The sequence below is a fragment of the Balaenoptera borealis genome (genome assembly GCF_965194805.1).
Source record: "Balaenoptera borealis genome assembly, contig: HAP1_SCAFFOLD_879, whole genome shotgun sequence".
Classification (NCBI taxonomy): domain Eukaryota; kingdom Metazoa; phylum Chordata; class Mammalia; order Artiodactyla; family Balaenopteridae; genus Balaenoptera; species Balaenoptera borealis.
Window position 1 is genome coordinate 207,101 of NW_028123324.1, and position 20,726 is coordinate 227,826.

Consider the following 20,726-nt stretch of genomic DNA (forward strand, 5'->3'; position numbering starts at 1 on the left):
CCGAGCCCTAACCCTAACACTAACCCTAACCCTAACCCTAACCCATACCCTATGCCGTACCCGAACCCCTCCCCGAACCCATTCCCCAAGCCGTACCCTAAACATAACCCTAAGCCTAACCCTAACCCTAGGCTACCCTTGACTGCTTCTGCCTCCAATAGATTTCCTAAGCACTAGTGTTTTAAGGAACAGCTTAAAAAGAGAATCCTAATGTGATTTCTTTATAATGGGTGTGTTCCTTATCTTATCCTAGTGTCTAAACTCTTCTCCATGGCTGCACCCCCAAATAATATTGCCTTACGTGCTAAGGGGTATCTAGAGAGTGGGATAGGTTTAATAACTACCCTAACCCTAATGCGTACTCTAACCCTAACCCCTAACCTAACACTAACACGTACCCTAATCCTAACCCGTACACTAAACCGAGCCCTAACCCTAACACTAACACTAACCCTAACCCTAACCCATACCCTACGCCGTACCTGAACCCCTCCCCAAACCCGTACCGAAAGCCGTACCCTAAGCCTAACCCTAAACCTAACACTAACCCTAGGCTACCCTTGACTGCTTCTGCCTCCAATAGATTTCCTAAGCACTAGTGTTTTAAGCAACAGCTTAAAAAGAGAATCCTAATGTGATTTCTTTATAATGGGTGTGTTCCTTATCTTATCCTAGTGTCTAAATTCTTCTCCATGGCTGGAACCCCAAATAATATTCCTTTACGTGCTAAGGGGTATCTAGAGAGTGGGATAGGTTTACTAACTACCCTAACCCTAACGCGTACCCTAACCCTAACCCCTACCCTAAACCTAACACGTACCCTAATCCTAACCGTACCCTAAACCGAGCCCTAACCCTAACACTAACCCTAACCCTAACCCTAACCCATACCCTACGCCGTACCCGCACCCCTCCCCGAACCCGTAACCTAAGCCGTACCCTAAGCCTAACCCTAAGCCTAACCCTAACCCTAGGCTACCCTTGACTGCTTCTGCCTCCAATAGATTTCCTAAGCACTACTGTTTTAAGGAACAGCTTAAAAAGAGAATCCTAATGTGATTTCTTTATAATGGGTGTGTTCCTTATCTTATCCTAGTGTCTAAACTCTTCTCCATGGCTGCACCCCCAAATAATATTCCCTTACGTGCTAAGGGGTATCTAGAGAGTGGGATAGGTTTAATAACTACCCTAACCCTAACGCGTACCCTAACCCTAACCCCTACCCTAACCCTAACACGTACCCTAATCCTAACCTGTACCCTAAACCGAGGCCTAACCCTAACACTAACCCTAACCCTAACCCTAACCCATACCCTACGCCGTACCCGAAACCCTCCCCGAACCCGTACCCTAAGCCATACCCTAAACCTAACCCTAAGCCTAAGCCTAACCCTAGGCTACCCTTGACTGCTTCTGCCTCCAATAGATTTCCTAAGCACTAGTGTTTTAAGGAACAGCTTAAAAAGAGAATCCTAATGTGATTTCTTTATAATGGGTGTGTTCCTTATCTTATCCTAGTGTCTAAACTCTTCTCCATGGCTGCACCCCCAAATAATATTCCCTTACGTGCTAAGGGGTATCTAGAGATTGGGATAGGTTTAATAACTACCCTAAACCTAACGCGTACCCTAACCCTAACCCCTACCCTAACCCTAACACGTACCCTAATCCTAACCTGTACCCTAAACCGAGGCCTAACCCTAACACTAACCCTAACCCTAACCCTAACCCATACCCTACGCCGTACCCGAAACCCTCCCCGAACCCGTACCCTAAGCCATACCCTAAAACTAACCCTAAGCCTAACCCTAACCCTAGGCTACCCTTGACTGCTTCTGCCTCCAATTGATTTCCTAAGCAGTAGTGTTTTAAGGAACAGCTTAAAAAGAGAATCCTAATGTGATTTCTTTATAATGGGTGTGTTCCTTATCTTATCCTAGTGTCTAAACTTTTCTCCATGGCTGGACCCTCAAATAATATTCCTTTACGTGCTAAGGGGTATCTAGAGATTGGGATAGGTTTAATAACTACCCTAACCCTAACGCGTACCCTAACCCTAACCCCTACCCTAACCCTAACACGTACCCTAATCCTAACCCGTACCCTAAACCGAGCCCTAACCCTAACACTAACCCTAACCCTAACCCTAACCCATACCCTACGCCGTACCCGCACCCCTCCCTGAACCCGTACCCTAAGCCGTACCCTAAGCCTAACCCTAAGCCTAACCCTAACCCTAGGCTACCCTTGACTGCTTCTGCCTCCAATAGATTTCCTAAGCACTAGTGTTTTAACGAACAGCTTAAAAAGAGAATCCTAAAGTGATTTCTTTATAATGGGTGTGTTCCTTATCTTATCCTAGTGTCTAAACTCTTCTCCATGGCTGGACCCCCAAATAATATTCCTTTACGTGCTAAGGGGTATCTAGAGAGTGGGATAGGTTTAATAACTACCCTAACCCTAACGCGCCCCTAACCCTAACCCCTACCCTAACCCTAACACGTACCCTAATCCTAACCCGTACCCTAAACCGAGCCCTAACCCTAACAGTAACCCTAACCCTAACCCATACCCTACGCCGTACCCGAAACCCTCCCCGAACCCGTACCCTAAGCCGTACCCTAAGCCTCACCCTAAGCCTAACCTTATCCTAGGCTACCCTTGACTGCTTCTGCCTCCAATAGATTTCCTAAGCACTAGTGTTTTAAGGAACAGCTTAAAAAGAGAATCCTAATGTGATTTCTTTATAATGGGTGTGTTCCTTATCTTATCCTAGTGTCTAAACTCTTCTCCATTGCTGGACCCTCAAATAATATTCCTTTACGTGCTAAGGGGTATCTAGAGAGTGGGATAGGTTTAATAACTACCCTAACCCTAACGCGTACCCTAACCCTAACCCCTACCCTAACCGTAACACGTACCCTAATCCTAACAGGTACCCTAAACCGAGCCCTAACCCTAACACTAACCCTAACCCTAACCCTAACCCATACCCTACGCCGTACCCGCACCCCTCCCCGAACCCGTACCCTAAGCCGTACCCTAAGCCTAACCCTAAGCCTAACCCTAACCCTAGGCTACCCTTGACTGCTTCTGCCTCCAATAGATTTCCTAAGCACTAGTGTTTTAAGGAACAGCTTAAAAAGAGAATCCTAATGTGATTTCTTTATAATGGGTGTGTTCCTTATCTTATCCTAGTGTCTAAACTCTTCTCCATGGCTGCACCCCCAAATAATATTGCCTTACGTGCTAAGGGGTATCTAGAGAGTGGGATAGGTTTAATAACTACCCTAAACCTAATGCGTACTCTAACCCTAACCCCTACCCTAACACTAACACGTACCCTAATCCTAACCCGTACCCTAAACCGAGCCCTAACCCTAACACTAACACTAACCCTAACCCTAACCCATACCCTATGCCGTACCTGAACCCCTCCCCAAACCCGTACCCTAAGCCGTACCCTAAGCCTAACCCTAAGCCTAACACTAACCCTAGGCTACCCTTGACTGCTTCTGCCTCCAATAGATTTCCTAAGCACTAGTGTTTTAAGCAACAGCTTAAAAAGAGAATCCTAATGTGATTTCTTTATAATGGGTGTGTTCCTTATCTTATCCTAGTGTCTAAATTCTTCTCCATGGCTGGAACCCCAAATAATATTCCTTTACGTGCTAAGGGGTATCTAGAGAGTGGGATAGGTTTACTAACTACCCTAACCCTAACGCGTACCCTAACCCTAACCCCTACCCTAACCCTAACACGTACCCTAATCCTAACCCGTACCCTAAACCGAGCCCTAACCCTAACAATAACCCTAACCCTAACCCTAACCCATACCCTACGCCGTACCCGAAACCCTCCCCGATCCCGTACCCTAAGCCGTACCCTAAGCCTAACCCTAAGCCTAACCCTAACCCTAGGTTACCCTTGACTGCTTCTGCCTCCAATAGATTTCCTAAGCACTAGTGTTTTAAGGAACAGCTTAAAAAGAGAATCCTAATGTGATTTCTTTATAGTGGGTGTGTTCCTTATCTTATCCTAGTGTCTAAACTCTTCTCCATGGCTGGACCCTCAAATAATATTCCTTTACGTGCTAAGGGGTATCTAGAGAGTGGGATAGGTTTAATAACTACCCTAACCCTAACGCGTACCCTAACCCTAACCCCTACCCTAACCCTAACACGTACCCTAATCCTAACCCGTACCCTAAACCGAGCCCTAACCCTAACACTAACCCTAACCCTAACCCTAACCCATACCCTACGCCGTACCCGCACCCCTCCCTGAACCCGTACCCTAAGCCGTACCCTAAGCCTAACCCTAAGCCTAACCCTAACCCTAGGCTACCCTTGACTGCTTCTGCCTCCAATAGATTTCCTAAGCACTAGTGTTTTAACGAACAGCTTAAAAAGAGAATCCTAAAGTGATTTCTTTATAATGGGTGTGTTCCTTATCTTATCCTAGTGTCTAAACTCTTCTCCATGGCTGGACCCCCAAATAATATTCCTTTACGTGCTAAGGGGTATCTAGAGAGTGGGATAGGTTTAATAACTACCCTAACCCTAACGCGTACCCTAACCCTAACCCCTACCCTAACCCTAACACGTACCCTAATCCTAACCCGTACCCTAAACCGAGCCCTAACCCTAACACTAACCCTAACCCTAACCCATACCCTACGCCGTACCCGAAACCCTCCCCGAACCCGTACCCTAAGCCGTACCCTAAGCCTCACCCTAAGCCTAACCTTATCCTAGGCTACCCTTGACTGCTTCTGCCTCCAATAGATTTCCTAAGCACTACTGTTTTAAGGAACAGCTTAAAAAGAGAATCCTAATGTGATTTCTTTATAATGGGTGTGTTCCTTATCTTATCCTAGTGTCTAAACTCTTCTCCATGGCTGCACCCCCAAATAATATTCCCTTACGTGCTAAGGGGTATCTAGAGAGTGGGATAGGTTTAATAACTACCCTAACCCTAACGCGTACCCTAACCCTAACCACTACCCTAACCCTAACACGTACCCTAATCCTAACCTGTACCCTAAACCGAGGCCTAACCCTAACACTAACCCTAACCCTAACCCTAACCCATACCCTACGCCGTACCCGCACCCCTCCCCGAACCCGTACCCTAAGCCATACCCTAAACCTAACCCTAAGCCTAACCCTAACCCTAGGCTACCCTTGACTGCTTCTGCCTCCAATTGATTTCCTAAGCAGTAGTGTTTTAAGGAACAGCTTAAAAAGAGAATCCTAAAGTGATTTCTTTATAATGGGTGTGTTCCTTATCTTATCCTAGTGTCTAAACTCTTCTCCATGGCTGGACCCCCAAATAATATTCCTTTACGTGCTAAGGGGGAGCTAGAGAGTGGGATAGGTTTACTAACTACCCTAGCCCTAACGCGTAACCTAACCCTAACCCCTACCCTAACCCTAACACGTACCCTAATCCTAACCCGTACCCTAAACCGAGCCCTAACCCTAACACTAACCCAAACCCTAACCCTAACCCATACCCTACGCCGTACACGAACACCTCCCCGAACCCATACCCCAAGCCGTACCCTAACCCTAACCCTAAGCCTAACCCTAACCCTAGGCTACCCTTGACTGCTTCTGCCTCCAATAGATTTCCTAAGCACTACTGTTTTAAGGAACAGCTTAAAAAGAGAATCCTAAAGTGATTTCTTTATAATGGGTGTGTTCCTTATCTTATCCTAGTGTCTAAACTCTTCTCCATGGCTGCACCCCCAAATAATATTCCTTTACGTGCTAAGGGGTATCTAGAGAGTGGGATAGGTTTAATAACTACCCTAACCCTAACGCGTACCCTAACCCTAACCCCTACCCTAACCCTAACACGTACCCTAATCCTAACCCGTACCCTAAACCGAGCCCTAACCCTAACACTAACCCTAACCCTAACCCATACCCTACGCCGTACCCGAAACCCTCCCTGAACTCGTACCCTAAGCCGTACCCTAAGCCTAACCCTAAGCCTAACCCTAACCCTAGGCTACCCTTGACTGCTTCTGCCTCCAATAGATTTCCTAAGCACTAGTGTTTTAAGGAACAGCTTAAAAAGAGAATCCTAATGTGATTTCTTTATAATGGGTGTGTTCCTTATCTTATCCTAGTGTCTAAACTTTTCTCCATGGCTGGACCCTCAAATAATATTCCTTTACGTGCTAAGGGGTATCTAGAGATTGGGATAGGTTTAATAACTACCCTAACCCTAACGCGTACCCTAACCCTAACCCCTACCCTAACCCTAACACGTACCCTAATCCTAACCCGTACCCTAAACCGAGCCCTAACCCTAACACTAACCCTAACCCTAACCCTAACCCATACCCTACGCCGTACCCGCACCCCTCCCTGAACCCGTACCCTAAGCCGTACCCTAAGACTAACCCTAAGCCTAACACTAACCCTAGGCTACCCTTGACTGCTTCTGCCTCCAATAGATTTCCTAAGCACTAGTGTTTTAACGAACAGCTTAAAAAGAGAATCCTAAAGTGATTTCTTTATAATGGGTGTGTTCCTTATCTTATCCTAGTGTCTAAACTCTTCTCCATGGCTGGACCCCCAAATAATATTCCTTTACCTGCTAAGGGGTATCTAGAGAGTGGGATAGGTTTAATAACTACCCTAACCCTAACGCGTACCCTAACCCTAACCCCTACCCTAACCCTAACACGTACCCTAATCCTAACCCGTACCCTAAACCGAGCCCTAACCCTAACACTAACCCTAACCCTAACCCTAACCCATACCCTACGCCGTACCCGCACCCCTCCCCGAACCCGTACCCTAAGCCGAACCCTAAGCCTAACCCTAAGCCTAACCCTAACCCTAGGCTACCCTTGACTGCTTCTGCCTCCAATAGATTTCCTAAGCACTACTGTTTTAAGGAACAGCTTAAAAAGAGAATCCTAATGTGATTTCTTTATAATGGGTGTGTTCCTTATCTTATCCTAGTGTCTAAACTCTTCTCCATGGCTGCACCCCCAAATAATATTCCCTTACGTGCTAAGGGGTATCTAGAGAGTGGGATAGGTTTAATAACTACCCTAACCCTAACGCGTACCCTAACCCTAACCCCTACCCTAACCCTAACACGTACCCTAATCCTAACCTGTACCCTAAACCGAGCCCTAACGCTAACACTAACCCTAACCCTAACCCTAACCCATACCCTACGCCGTACCCGCACCCCTCCCCGAACTCGTACCCTAAGCCATACCCTAAACCTAACCCTAAGCCTAACCCTAACCCTAGGCTACCCTTGACTGCTTCTGCCTCCAATTGATTTCCTAAGCAGTAGTGTTTTAAGGAACAGCTTAAAAAGAGAATCCTAAAGTGATTTCTTTATAATGGGTGTGTTCCTTATCTTATCCTAGTGTCTAAACTCTTCTCCATGGCTGGACCCCCAAATAATATTCCTTTACGTGCTAAGGGGGAGCTAGAGAGTGGGATAGGTTTACTAACTACCCTAGCCCTAACGCGTAACCTAACCCTAACCCCTACCCTAACCCTAACACGTACCCTAATCCTAACCCGTACCCTAAACCGAGCCCTAACCCTAACACTAACCCAAACCCTAACCCTAACCCATACCCTACGCCGTACACGAACACCTCCCCGAACCCATACCCCAAGCCGTACCCTAAACCTAACCCTAAGCCTAACCCTAACACTAGGCTACCCTTGACTGCTTCTGCCTCCAATAGATTTCCTAAGCACTAGTGTTTTAAGGAACAGCTTAAAAAGAGAATCCTAATGTGATTTCTTTATAATGGGTGTGTTCCTTATCTTATCCTAGTGTCTAAACTCTTCTCCATGGCTGCACCCCCAAATAATATTGCCTTACGTGCTAAGGGGTATCTAGAGAGTGGGATAGGTTTAATAACTACCCTAACCCTAATGCGTACTCTAACCCTAACCCCTACCCTAACACTAACACGTACCCTAATCCTAACCCGTACCCTAAACCGAGCCCTAACCCTAACACTAACACTAACCCTAACCCTAACCCATACCCTACGCCGTACCTGAACCCCTCCCCAAACTCGTACCCTAAGCCGTACCCTAAGCCTAACCCTAAGCCTAACACTAACCCTAGGCTACCCTTGACTGCTTCTGCCTCCAATAGATTTCCTAAGCACTAGTGTTTTAAGCAACAGCTTAAAAAGAGAATCCTAATGTGATTTCTTTATAATGGGTGTGTTCCTTATCTTATCCTAGTGTCTAAATTCTTCTCCATTGCTGGAACCCCAAATAATATTCCTTTACGTGCTAAGGGGTATCTAGAGAGTGGGATAGGTTTACTAACTACCCTAACCCTAACGCGTACCCTAACCCTAACCCCAACCCTAAACCTAACACGTACCCTAATCCTAACCGTACCCTAAACCGAGCCCTAACCCTAACACTAACCCTAACCCTAACCCTAACCCATACCCTACGCCGTACCCGAAACCCTCCCCGAACCCGTACCCTAAGCCGTACCCTAAGCCTAACCCTAAGCCTAACCCTAACCCTACGCTACCCTTGACTGCTTCTGCCTCCAATAGATTTCCTAAGCACTAGTGTTTTAAGGAACAGCTTAAAAAGAGAATCCTAATGTGATTTCTTTATAATGGGTGTGTTCCTTATCTTATCCTAGTGTCTAAACTCTTCTCCATGGCTGGACCCTCAAATAATATTCCTTTACGTGCTAAGGGGTATCTAGAGAGTGGGATAGGTTTACTAACTACCCTAACCCTAACGCGTACCCTAACCCTAACCCCTACCCTAACCCTAACACGTACCCTAATCCTAACCCGTACCCTAAACCGAGCCCTAACCCTAACAATAACCCTAACCCTAACCCTAACCCATACCCTACGCCGTACCCGAAACCCTCCCCGATCCCGTACCCTAAGCCGTACCCTAAGCCTAACCCTAAGCCTAACCCTAACCCTAGGTTACCCTTGACTGCTTCTGCCTCCAATAGATTTCCTAAGCACTAGTGTTTTAAGGAACAGCTTAAAAAGAGAATCCTAATGTGATTTCTTTATAATGGGTGTGTTCCTTATCTTATCCTAGTGTCTAAACTCTTCTCCATGGCTGGACCCTCAAATAATATTCCTTTACGTGCTAAGGGGTATCTAGAGAGTGGGATAGGTTTAATAACTACCCTAACCCTAACGCGTACCCTAACCCTAACCCCTACCCTAACCCTAACACGTACCCTAATACTAACCTGTACCCTAAACCGAGCCCTAACCCTAACACTAACCCTAACCCTAACCCTAACCCATACCCTACGCCGTACCCGCACCCCTCCCCGAACCCGTACCCTAAGCCGTACCCTAAGCCTCACCCTAAGGCTAACCTTATCCTAGGCTACCCTTGACTGCTTCTGCCTCCAATAGATTTCCTAAGCACTACTGTTTTAAGGAACAGCTTAAAAAGAGAATCCTAATGTGATTTCTTTATAATGGGTGTGTTCCTTATCTTATCCTAGTGTCTAAACTCTTCTCCATGGCTGCACCCCCAAATAATATTGCCTTACGTGCTAAGGGGTATCTAGAGAGTGGGATAGGTTTAATAACTACCCTAACCCTAATGCGTACTCTAACCCTAACCCCTAACCTAACACTAACACGTACCCTAATCCTAACCCGTACCCTAAACCGAGCCCTAACCCTAACACTAACACTAACCCTAACCCTAACCCATACCCTACGCCGTACCTGAACCCCTCCCCAAACCCGTACTCTAAGCCGTACCCTAAGCCTAACCCTAAGCCTAACACTAACCCTAGGCTACCCTTGACTGCTTCTGCCTCCAATAGATTTCCTAAGCACTAGTGTTTTAAGCAACAGCTTAAAAAGAGAATCCTAATGTGATTTCTTTATAATGGGTGTGTTCCTTATTTATCCTAGTGTCTAAATTCTTCTCCATGGCTGGAACCCCAAATAATATTCCTTTACGTGCTAAGGGGTATCTAGAGAGTGGGATAGGTTTACTAACTACCCTAACCCTAACGCGTACCCTAACCCTAACCCCTACCCTAACCCTAACACGTACCCTAATCCTAACCCGTACCCTAAACCGAGCCCTAACCCTAACACTAACCCTAACCCTAACCCTAACCCATACCCTACGCCGTACCCGAAACCCTCCCCGAACCCGTACCCTAAGCCGTACCCTAAGCCTCACCCTAAGCCTAACCTTATCCTAGGCTACCCTTGACTGCTTCTGCCTCCAATAGATTTCCTAAGCACTAGTGTTTTAAGGAACAGCTTAAAAAGAGAATCCTAATGTGATTTCTTTATAATGGGTGTGTTCCTTATCTTATCCTAGTGTCTAAACTCTTCTCCATGGCTGGACCCCCAAATAATATTCCTTTACGTGCTAAGGGGTATCTAGAGAGTGGGATAGGTTTAATAACTACCCTAACCCTAACGCGTACCCTAACCCTAACCCCTACCCTAACCCTAACACGTACCCTAATCCTAACCCGTACCCTAAACCGAGCCCTAACCCTAACAATAACCCTAACCCTAACCCATACCCTACGCCGTACCCGAAACCCTCCCCGAACCCGTACCCTAAGCCGTACCCTAAGCCTAACCCTAAGCCTAACCCTAACCCTAGGTTACCCTTGACTGCTTCTGCCTCCAATAGATTTCCTAAGCACTAGTGTTTTAAGGAACAGCTTAAAAAGAGAATCCTAATGTGATTTCTTTATAATGGGTGTGTTCCTTATCTTATCCTAGTGTCTAAACTCTTCTCCATGGCTGGACCCTCAAATAATATTCCTTTACGTGCTAAGGGGTATCTAGAGAGTGGGATAGGTTTAATAACTACCCTAACCCTAACGCGTACCCTAACCCTAACCCCTACCCTAACCCTAACACGTACCCTAATACTAACCTGTACCCTAAACCGAGCCCTAACCCTAACACTAACCCTAACCCTAACCCATACCCTACGCCGTACCCGCACCCCTCCCCGAACCCGTACCCTAAGCCGTACCCTAAGCCTAACCCTAAGCCTAACCCTAAACCTAGGCTACCCTTGACTGCTTCTGCCTCCAATAGATTTCCTAAGCACTAGTGTTTTAAGGAACAGCTTAAAAAGAGAATCCTAATGTGATTTCTTTATAATGGGTGTGTTCCTTATCTTATCCTAGTGTCTAAACTCTTCTCCATGGCTGGACCCCCAAATAATATTCCTTTACGTGCTAAGGGGTATCTAGAGAGTGGGATAGGTTTAATAACTACCCTAACCCTAACGCATACCCTAACCCTAAACCCTACCCTAACCCTAACACGTACCCTAATCCTAACCCGTACCCTAAACCGAGCCCTAACCCTAACACTAACCCTAACCCTAACCCTAACCCATACCCTACGCCGTACCCGAACCCCTCCCCGAACCCATTCCCCAAGCCGTACCCTAAACCTAACCCTAAGCCTAACCCTAACCCTAGGCTACCCTTGACTGCTTCTGCCTCCAATAGATTTCCTAAGCACTAGTGTTTTAAGGAACAGCTTAAAAAGAGAATCCTAATGTGATTTCTTTATAATGGGTGTGTTCCTTATCTTATCCTAGTGTCTAAACTCTTCTCCATGGCTGGACCCCCAAATAATATTCCTTTACGTGCTAAGGGGTATCTAAAGAGTGGGATAGGTTTAATAACTACCCTAACCCTAACGCGTACCCTAACCCTAACCCCTACCCTAACCCTAACACGTACCCTAATCCTAACCCGTACCCTAAACCGAGCCCTAACCCTAACACTAACCCTAACCCTAACCCTAACCCATACCCTACGCCGTACCCGAAACCCTCCCCGAACCCGTACCCTAAGCCGTACCCTAAGCCTAACCCTAAGCCTAACCCTAACCCTAGGCTACCTTTGACTGCTTCTGCCTCCAATAGATTTCCTAAGCACTAGTGTTTTAAGGAACAGCTTAAAAAGAGAATCCTAATGTGATTTCTTTATAATGGGTGTGTTCCTTATCTTATCCTAGTGTCTAAACTCTTCTCCATGGCTGGACCCTCAAATAATATTCCTTTACGTGCTAAGGGGTATCTAGAGAGTGGGATAGGTTTAATAACTACCCTAACCCTAACGCGTACCCTAACCCTAACCCCTACCCTAACCCTAACACGTACCCTAATACTAACCTGTACCCTAAACCGAGCCCTAACCCTAACCCTAACCCTAACCCTAACCCATACCCTACGCCGTACCCGCACCCCTCCCCGAACCCGTACCCTAAGCCGTACCCTAAGCCTAACCCTAAGCCTAACCCTAACCCTAGGCTACCCTTGACTGCTTCTGCCTCCAATAGATTTCGTAAGCACTAGTGTTTTAAGGAACAGCTTAAAAAGAGAATCCTAATGTGATTTCTTTATAATGGGTGTGTTCCTTATCTTATCCTAGTGTCTAAACTCTTCTCCATGGCTGGACCCCCAAATAATATTCCTTTACGTGCTAAGGGGTATCTAGAGAGTGGGATAGGTTTAATAACTACCCTAACCCTAACGCATACCCTAACCCTAACCCCTACCCTAACCCTAACACGTACCCTAATCCTAACCCGTACCCTAAACCGAGCCCTAACCCTAACACTAACCCTAACCCTAACCCTAACCCATACCCTACGCCGTACCCGAACCCCTCCCCGAACCCATTCCCCAAGCCGTACCCTAACCCTAACCCTAAGCCTAACCCTAACCCTAGGCTACCCTTGACTGCTTCTGCCTCCAATAGATTTCCTAAGCACTAGTGTTTTAAGGAACAGCTTAAAAAGAGAATCCTAATGTGATTTCTTTATAATGGGTGTGTTCCTTATCTTATCCTAGTGTCTAAACTCTTCTCCATGGCTGGACCCCCAAATAATATTCCTTTACGTGCTAAGGGGTATCTAGAGAGTGGGATAGGTTTAATAACTACCCTAACCCTAACGCGTACCCTAACCCTAACCCCTACCCTAACCCTAACACGTACCCTAATCCTAACCCGTACCCTAAACCGAGCCCTAACCCTAACACTAACCCTAACCCTAACCCTAACCCATACCCTACGCCGTACCCGAAACCCTCCCCAAACCCGTACTCTAAGCCGTACCCTAAGCCTAACCCTAAGCCTAACCCTAACCCTAGGCTACCCTTGACTGCTTCTGCCTCCAATAGATTTCCTAAGCACTAGTGTTTTAAGGAACAGCTTAAAAAGAGAATCCTAATGTGATTTCTTTATAATGGGTGTATTCCTTATCTTATCCTAGTGTCTAAACTTTTCTCCATGGCTGGACCCTCAAATAATATTCCTTTACGTGCTAAGGGGTATCTAGAGATTGGGATAGGTTTAATAACTACCCTAACCCTAACGCGTACCCTAACCCTAACCCCTACCCTAACCCTAACACGTTCCCTAATCCTAACCCGTACCCTAAACCGAGCCCTAACCCTAACACTAACCCTAACCCTAACCCTAACCCATACCCTACGCCGTACCCGCACCCCTCCCTGAACCCGTACCCTAAGCCGTACCCTAAGCCTAACCCTAAGCCTAACCCTAACCCTAGGCTACCCTTGACTGCTTCTGCCTCCAATAGATTTCCTAAGCACTAGTGTTTTAACGAACAGCTTAAAAAGAGAATCCTAAAGTGATTTCTTTATAATGGGTGTGTTCCTTATCTTATCCTAGTGTCTAAACTCTTCTCCATGGCTGGACCCCCAAATAATATTCCTTTACGTGCTAAGGGGTATCTAGAGAGTGGGATAGGTTTAATAACTACCCTAACCCTAACGCGTACCCTAACCCTAACCCCTACCCTAACCCTAACACGTACCCTAATCCTAACCCGTACCCTAAACCGAGCCCTAACCCTAACACTAACCCTAACCCTAACCCATACCCTACGCCGTACCCGAAACCCTCCCCGAACCCGTACCCTAAGCCGTACCCTAAGCCTCACCCTAAGCCTAACCTTATCCTAGGCTACCCTTGACTGCTTCTGCCTCCAATAGATTTCCTAAGCACTAGTGTTTTAAGGAACAGCTTAAAAAGAGAATCCTAATGTGATTTCTTTATAATGGGTGTGTTCCTTATCTTATCCTAGTGTCTAAACTCTTCTCCATGGCTGCACCCCCAAATAATATTGCCTTACGTGCTAAGGGGTATCTAGAGAGTGGGATAGGTTTAATAACTACCCTAAACCTAATGCGTACTCTAACCCTAACCCCTACCCTAACACTAACACGTACCCTAATCCTAACCCGTACCCTAAACCGAGCCCTAACCCTAACACTAACACTAACCCTAACCCTAACCCATACCCTATGCCGTACCTGAACCCCTCCCCAAACCCGTACCCTAAGCCGTACCCTAAGCCTAACCCTAAGCCTAACACTAACCCTAGGCTACCCTTGACTGCTTCTGCCTCCAATAGATTTCCTAAGCACTAGTGTTTTAAGCAACAGCTTAAAAAGAGAATCCTAATGTGATTTCTTTATAATGGGTGTGTTCCTTATCTTATCCTAGTGTCTAAATTCTTCTCCATGGCTGGAACCCCAAATAATATTCCTTTACGTGCTAAGGGGTATCTAGAGAGTGGGATAGGTTTAATAACTACCCTAACCCTAACGCGTACCCTAACCCTAACCCCTACCCTAACCCTAACACGTACCCTAATCCTAACCCGTACCCTAAACCGAGCCCTAACCCTAACACTAACCCTAACCCTAACCCTAACCCATACCCTACGCCGTACCCGCACCCCTCACCGAACCCGTACCCTAAGCCGTACCCTAAGCCTAACCATCAGCCTAACCCTAACCCTAGGCTACCCTTGACTGCTTCTGCCTCCAATAGATTTCCTAAGCACTAGTGTTTTAAGGAACAGCTTAAAAAGAGAATCCTAATGTGATTTCTTTATAATGGGTGTGTTCCTTATCTTATCCTAGTGTCTAGACTCTTCTCCATGGCTGGACCCCCAAATAATATTCCTTTACGTGCTAAGGGGTATCTAGACAGTGCGATAGGTTTAATAACTACCCTAACCCTAACGCGTACCCTAACCCTAACCCCTACCCTAACCCTAACACGTACCCTAATCCGAACCCGTACCCTAAACCGAGCCCTAACCCTAACCCTAACCCTAACCCTAACCCTAACCCTAACCCTAACCCTAAACCGTACCCTAAATCGAGCCCTAAAGCTAAAACTAAACCTAACCCTAACCCTAACCCATACCCTACGCCGTACCCGAACCCCTCCCGGAACCCGGAACCTAAGCCGTACCCTAAGCCTAACCCTAAGCCTAACCCTAACCTTAGGCTACCCTTGACTGCTTCTGCCTCCAATAGATTTCCAAAGCACTAGTGTTTTAAGGAACAGCTTAAAAAGAGAATCCTAATGTGATTTCTTTATAATAGGTGTGTTCCTTATCTTATCCTAGTGTCTAAACTCTTCTCCACGGCTGGACCTCCAACTAATATTCCTTTACGTGCTAAGGGGTATCTAGAGAGTGGGATAGGTTTAATAACTACCCTAACCCTAACGCATTCCCTAACCCTAACCCCTACCCTAACCCTAACACGTACCCTAATCCTAACCCGTACCCTAAACCGAGCCCTAACCCTAACACTAAACCTAACCCTAACCCTAACCCATACCCTACGCCGTACCCGAACCCCTCCCCGAACCCGTACCCTAAGCCGTACCGTAACCCTAACCCTAAGCCTAACCCTAACCCTAGGCTACCCTTGACTGTTTCTGCCTCCAATAGATTTCCTAAGCACTAGTGTTTTAAGGAATGGCTTAAAAAGGGAATCCTAATGTGATTTCTTTATAATGGGTGTGTTCCTTATCTTATCCTTGTGTCTAAACTCTACTCCATGGCTGGAACCCCAAATAATATTCCTTTACGTGCTAAGGGGTATCTAGAGTGTGGGATAGGTTTAATAACTACCCTAACCCTAACGCGTACCCTAAACCTAAACCCTACCCTAACCCTAACACGTACCCTAATCTTAACCCGTACCCTAAACCGAGCACTAACCCTAACCCTAACCCTAACACATACCCTACGCCGTATCCGAACCCCTCCCCGAACCCGTACCCTAAGCCGTACCCTAACCCTAACCCTAACCCTAACCCTAACCCGAACCCGTACACTAAGCCGTACCCTAACCCTAACCCTAAGCCTAACCCTAACCTTGGGCTACCCTTGACTGCTTCTGCCTCCAATAGATTTCCTAAGCACTAGTGTTTTAAGGAACAGCTTAAAAAGAGAATCCTAATGTGATTTCTTTATAATAGGTGTGTTCCTTATCTTATCCTAGTGTCTAAACTCTTCTCCACGGGTGGACCTCCAACTAATATTCCTTTACGTGCTAAGGGGTATCTAGAGAGTGGGATAGGTTTAATAACTAGCCTAACCCTAACGCGTACCCTAACCCTAACCCCTACCCTAACCCTAACACGTACCCTAATCCTAACCCGTTACCTTAACCGAGCCCTAAACCTAACACTAAACCTAACCCTAACCCTAACCCATACCCTATGCCGTACCCGAAACCCTCCCCGAACCCGTATCCTAAGCCGTACCGTAACCCTAACCCTAAGCCTAACCCTATCCCTAAGCTACCCTTGACTGTTTCTGCCTCCAATAGATTTCCTAAGCACTAGAGTTTTAAGGAACAGCTTAAAAAGAGAATCCTTATGTGATTTCTTTATAATGGGTGTGTTCCTTATCTTATCCTAGTGTCTAAACTCTTCTCCATGGCTGGACCCCCAAATAATATTCCTTTACGTGCTAAGGAGTATCTAGAGAGTGGGATAGGTTTAATAACTACCCTAACCCTAACGCGTACCCTAACCCTAAACCCTACCCTAACCCTAACACGTACCCTAATCCTAATCTGTACCCTAAACCGAGCCCTAACCCTAACACTAACCCTAACCCTAACCCTAACACATACCCTACGCCGTACCCGAACCCCTCCCCGAACCCGTACCCTAAGCCATACCCTAAGCCTAACCCTAAGCCTAACCCTAACCCTAGGCTACCCTTGACTGCTTCTGCCTCCAATAGATTTCCTAAGCACTAGTGTTTTAAGCAACAGCTTAAAAAGAGAAACCTAATGTGATTTCTTTATAATGGGTGTGTTCCTTATCTTATCCTAGTGTCTAAACTCTTCTCCGTGGCTGGACACCCAAATAATATTCCTTTACGTGCTAAGGGGTATCTAGAGAGTGGGATAGGTTTACTAACTACCCTAACCCTAACGCGTACCCTAACCCTAACCCCTACCCTAACCCTAACACGTACCCTAATCCTAACCCGTACCCTAAACCGAGCCCTAAAGCTAAAACTAAACCTAACCCTAACCCTAACCCATACCCTACGCCGTACCCGAACCCCTCCCCGTACCCGTACCCTAAGCCGTACCCTAAGCCTAACCCTAAGCCTAACCCTAACCCTAGGCTACCCTTGACTGCTTCTGCCTCCAATAGATTTCCTAAGCACTAGTGTTTTAAGGAACAGCTTAAAAAGAGAATCCTAATGTGATTTCTTTATAATGGGTGTGTTCCTTATCTTATCCTAGTGTCTAAACTCTTCTCCATGGCTGGACCCTCAAATAATATTCCTTTACGTGCTAAGGGGTATCTAGAGAGTGGGATAGGTTTAATAACTACCCTAACCCTAACGCGTACCCTAACCCTAACCCCTACCCTAACCCTAACACGTACCCTAATCCTAACCCGTACCCTAAACCGAGCCCTAACCCTAACAATAACCCTAACCCTAACCCTAACACATACCCTACGCCGTACCCGAACCCCTCCCCGAACCCGTACCCTAAGCCGTACCCTAAGACTAACCCTAAGCCTAACCCTAACCCTAGGCTACCCTTGACTGCTTCTGCCTCCAATAGATTTCCTAAGCACTAGTGTTTTAAGGAACAGCTTAAAAAGAGAATCCTAATGTGATTTCTTTATAATGGGTGTGTTCCTTATCTTATCCTAGTGTCTAAACTCTTCTCCATGGCTGGACGCCCAAATAATATTCCTTTACGTGCTAAGGGGTATGTAGAGAGTGGGATAGGTTTAATAACTACCCTAACCCTAACGCGTACCCTAACCCTAACCCCTACCCTAACCCTAACACGTACCCTAATCCTAACCTGTACCCTAAACCGAGCCCTAACCCTAACACTAACCCTAACCCTAACCCTAACCCTAACCCGAACCTGTACACTAACCCGTACCCTAACCCTAACCCTAAGCCTAACACTAACCTTAGGCTACCCTTGACTGCTTCTGCCTCCAATAGATATCCTAAGCACTAGTGTTTTAAGGAACAGCTTAAAAAGAGAATCCTAATGTGATTTCTTTATAATAAGTGTGTTCCTTATCTTATCCTAGTGTCTAAACTCTTCTCCACGGGTGGACCTCCAACTAATATTCCTTTACGTGCTAAGGGGTATCAGGAGAGTGGGATAGGTTTAATAACTACCGTAACCCTAACGCGTACCCTAACCCTAACCCCTACCCTAACCCTAACACGTACCCTAATCCTAACCCGTTCCCTTAACCGAGCCCTAACCCTAACACTAAACCTAACCCTAACCCTAACCCATACCCTATGCCGTACCCGAACCCCTCCCCGAACCCGTACCCTAAGCCATACCGTAACCCTAACCCTAAGCCTAACCCTAACCCAAGGCTACCCTTGACTGTTTCTGCCTCCAATAGATTTCCTAAGCACTAATGTTTTAAGGAACGGCTTAAAAATAGAATCCTAATGTGATTTCTTTATAATGGGTGTGTTCCTTATCTTATCCTAGTGTCTAAACTCTTCTCCATGGCTGGACCCCCAAATAATATTCCTTTACGTGCTAAGGGGTATCTAGAGAGTGGGATAGGTTTAATAACTACCCTAACCCTAACGCGTACCCTAACTCTAACCCCTACCCTAACCCTAACACGTACCCTAATCCTAACCCGTACCCTAAACCGAGCCCTAACCTTAACACTAACCCTAACCCTAACCCTAACACATACCCTACGCTGTACCCGAACCCCTCCCCGAACCCGTACCCTAAGCCGTACCCTAAGCCTAACCCTCAGCCTAATCCTAACCCTAGGCTTCCCTTGACTGCTTCTGCCTCCAATAGATTTCCTAAGCACTAGTGTTTTAAGGAACAGCTTAAAAAGAGAATCCTAATGTGATTTCTTTATAATGGGTGTGTTCCTTATCTTATCCTAGTGTCTAGACTCTTCTCCATGGCTGGACCCCCAAATAATATTCCTTTACGTGCTAAGGGGTATCTAGACAGTGCGATAGGTTTAATAACTACCCTAACCCTAACGCGTACCCTAACCCTAACCCCTACCCTAACCCTAACACGTACCCTAATCCGAACCCGTACCCTAAGCCGAGCCCTAACCCTAACCCTAACCCTAACCCTAACCCTAACCCTAACCCTAACCCTAAACCGTACCCTAAATCGAGCCCTAAAGCTAAAACTAAACCTAACCCTAACCCTAACCCATACCCTACGCCGTACCCGAACACCTCCCGGAACCCGTAACCTAAGCCGTACCCTAAGCCTAACCCTAAGCCTAACCCTAACCTTAGGCTACCCTTGACTGCTTCTGCCTCCAATAGATTTCCTAAGCACTAGTGTTTTAAGGAACAGCTTAAAAAGAGAATCCTAATGTGATTTCTTTATAATAGGTGTGTTCCTTATCTTATCCTAGTCTCTAAACTCTTCTCCACGGCTGGACCTCCAACTAATATTCCTTTACGTGCTAAGGGGTATCTAGAGAGTGGGATAGGTTTAATAACTACCCTAACCCTAACGCATTCCCTAACCCTAACCCCTACCCTAACCCTAACACGTACCCTAATCCTAACCCGTACCCTAAACCGAGCCCTAACCCTAACACTAAACCTAACCCTAACCCTAACCCATACCCTACGCCGTACCCGAACCCCTCCCCGAACCCGTACCCTAAGCCGTACCGTAACCCTAACCCTAAGCCTAACCCTAACCCTAGGCTACCCTTGACTGTTTCTGCCTCCAATAGATTTCCTAAGCACTAGTGTTTTAAGGAATGGCTTAAAAAGGGAATCCTAATGTGATTTCTTTATAATGGGTGTGTTCCTTATCTTATCCTTGTGTCTAAACTCTACTCCATGGCTGGAACCCCAAATAATATTCCTTTACGTGCTAAGGGGTATCTAGAGTGTGGGATAGGTTTAATAACTACCCTAACCCTAACGCGTACCCTAAACCTAAACCCTACCCTAACCCTAACACGTACCCTAATCTTAACCCGTACCCTAAACCGAGCACTAACCCTAACCCTAACCCTAACACATACCCTACGCCGTATCCGAACCCCTCCCCGAACCCGTACCCTAAGCCGTACCCTAACCCTAACCCTAACCCTAACCCTAACCCGAACCCGTACACTAAGCCGTACCCTAACCCTAACCCTAAGCCTAACCCTAACCTTAGGCTACCCTTGACTGCTTCTGCCTCCAATAGATTTCCTAAGCACTAGTGTTTTAAGGAACAGCTTAAAAAGAGAATCCTAATGTGATTTCTTTATAATAGGTGTGTTCCTTATCTTATCCTAGTGTCTAAACTCTTCTCCACGGGTGGACCTCCAACTAATATTCCTTTACGTGCTAAGGGGTATCT

The 20,726-nt window shown here is 46.4% G+C and overlaps 1 long non-coding RNA gene across 1 annotated transcript in view; it reads right to left on the reverse strand.

Moving 5' to 3' along the window:
• Positions 1 to 20,726, reverse strand: part of LOC309621691 — a 34,466-nt gene that overhangs the window by 8,443 nt on the left and 5,297 nt on the right. Inside the window, exon 2 of the long non-coding RNA XR_014240185.1 lies at positions 15,334 to 15,386. This is a non-coding gene — a long non-coding RNA (uncharacterized lncRNA). The remainder of the gene's footprint in view (positions 1 to 15,333; positions 15,387 to 20,726) is intronic.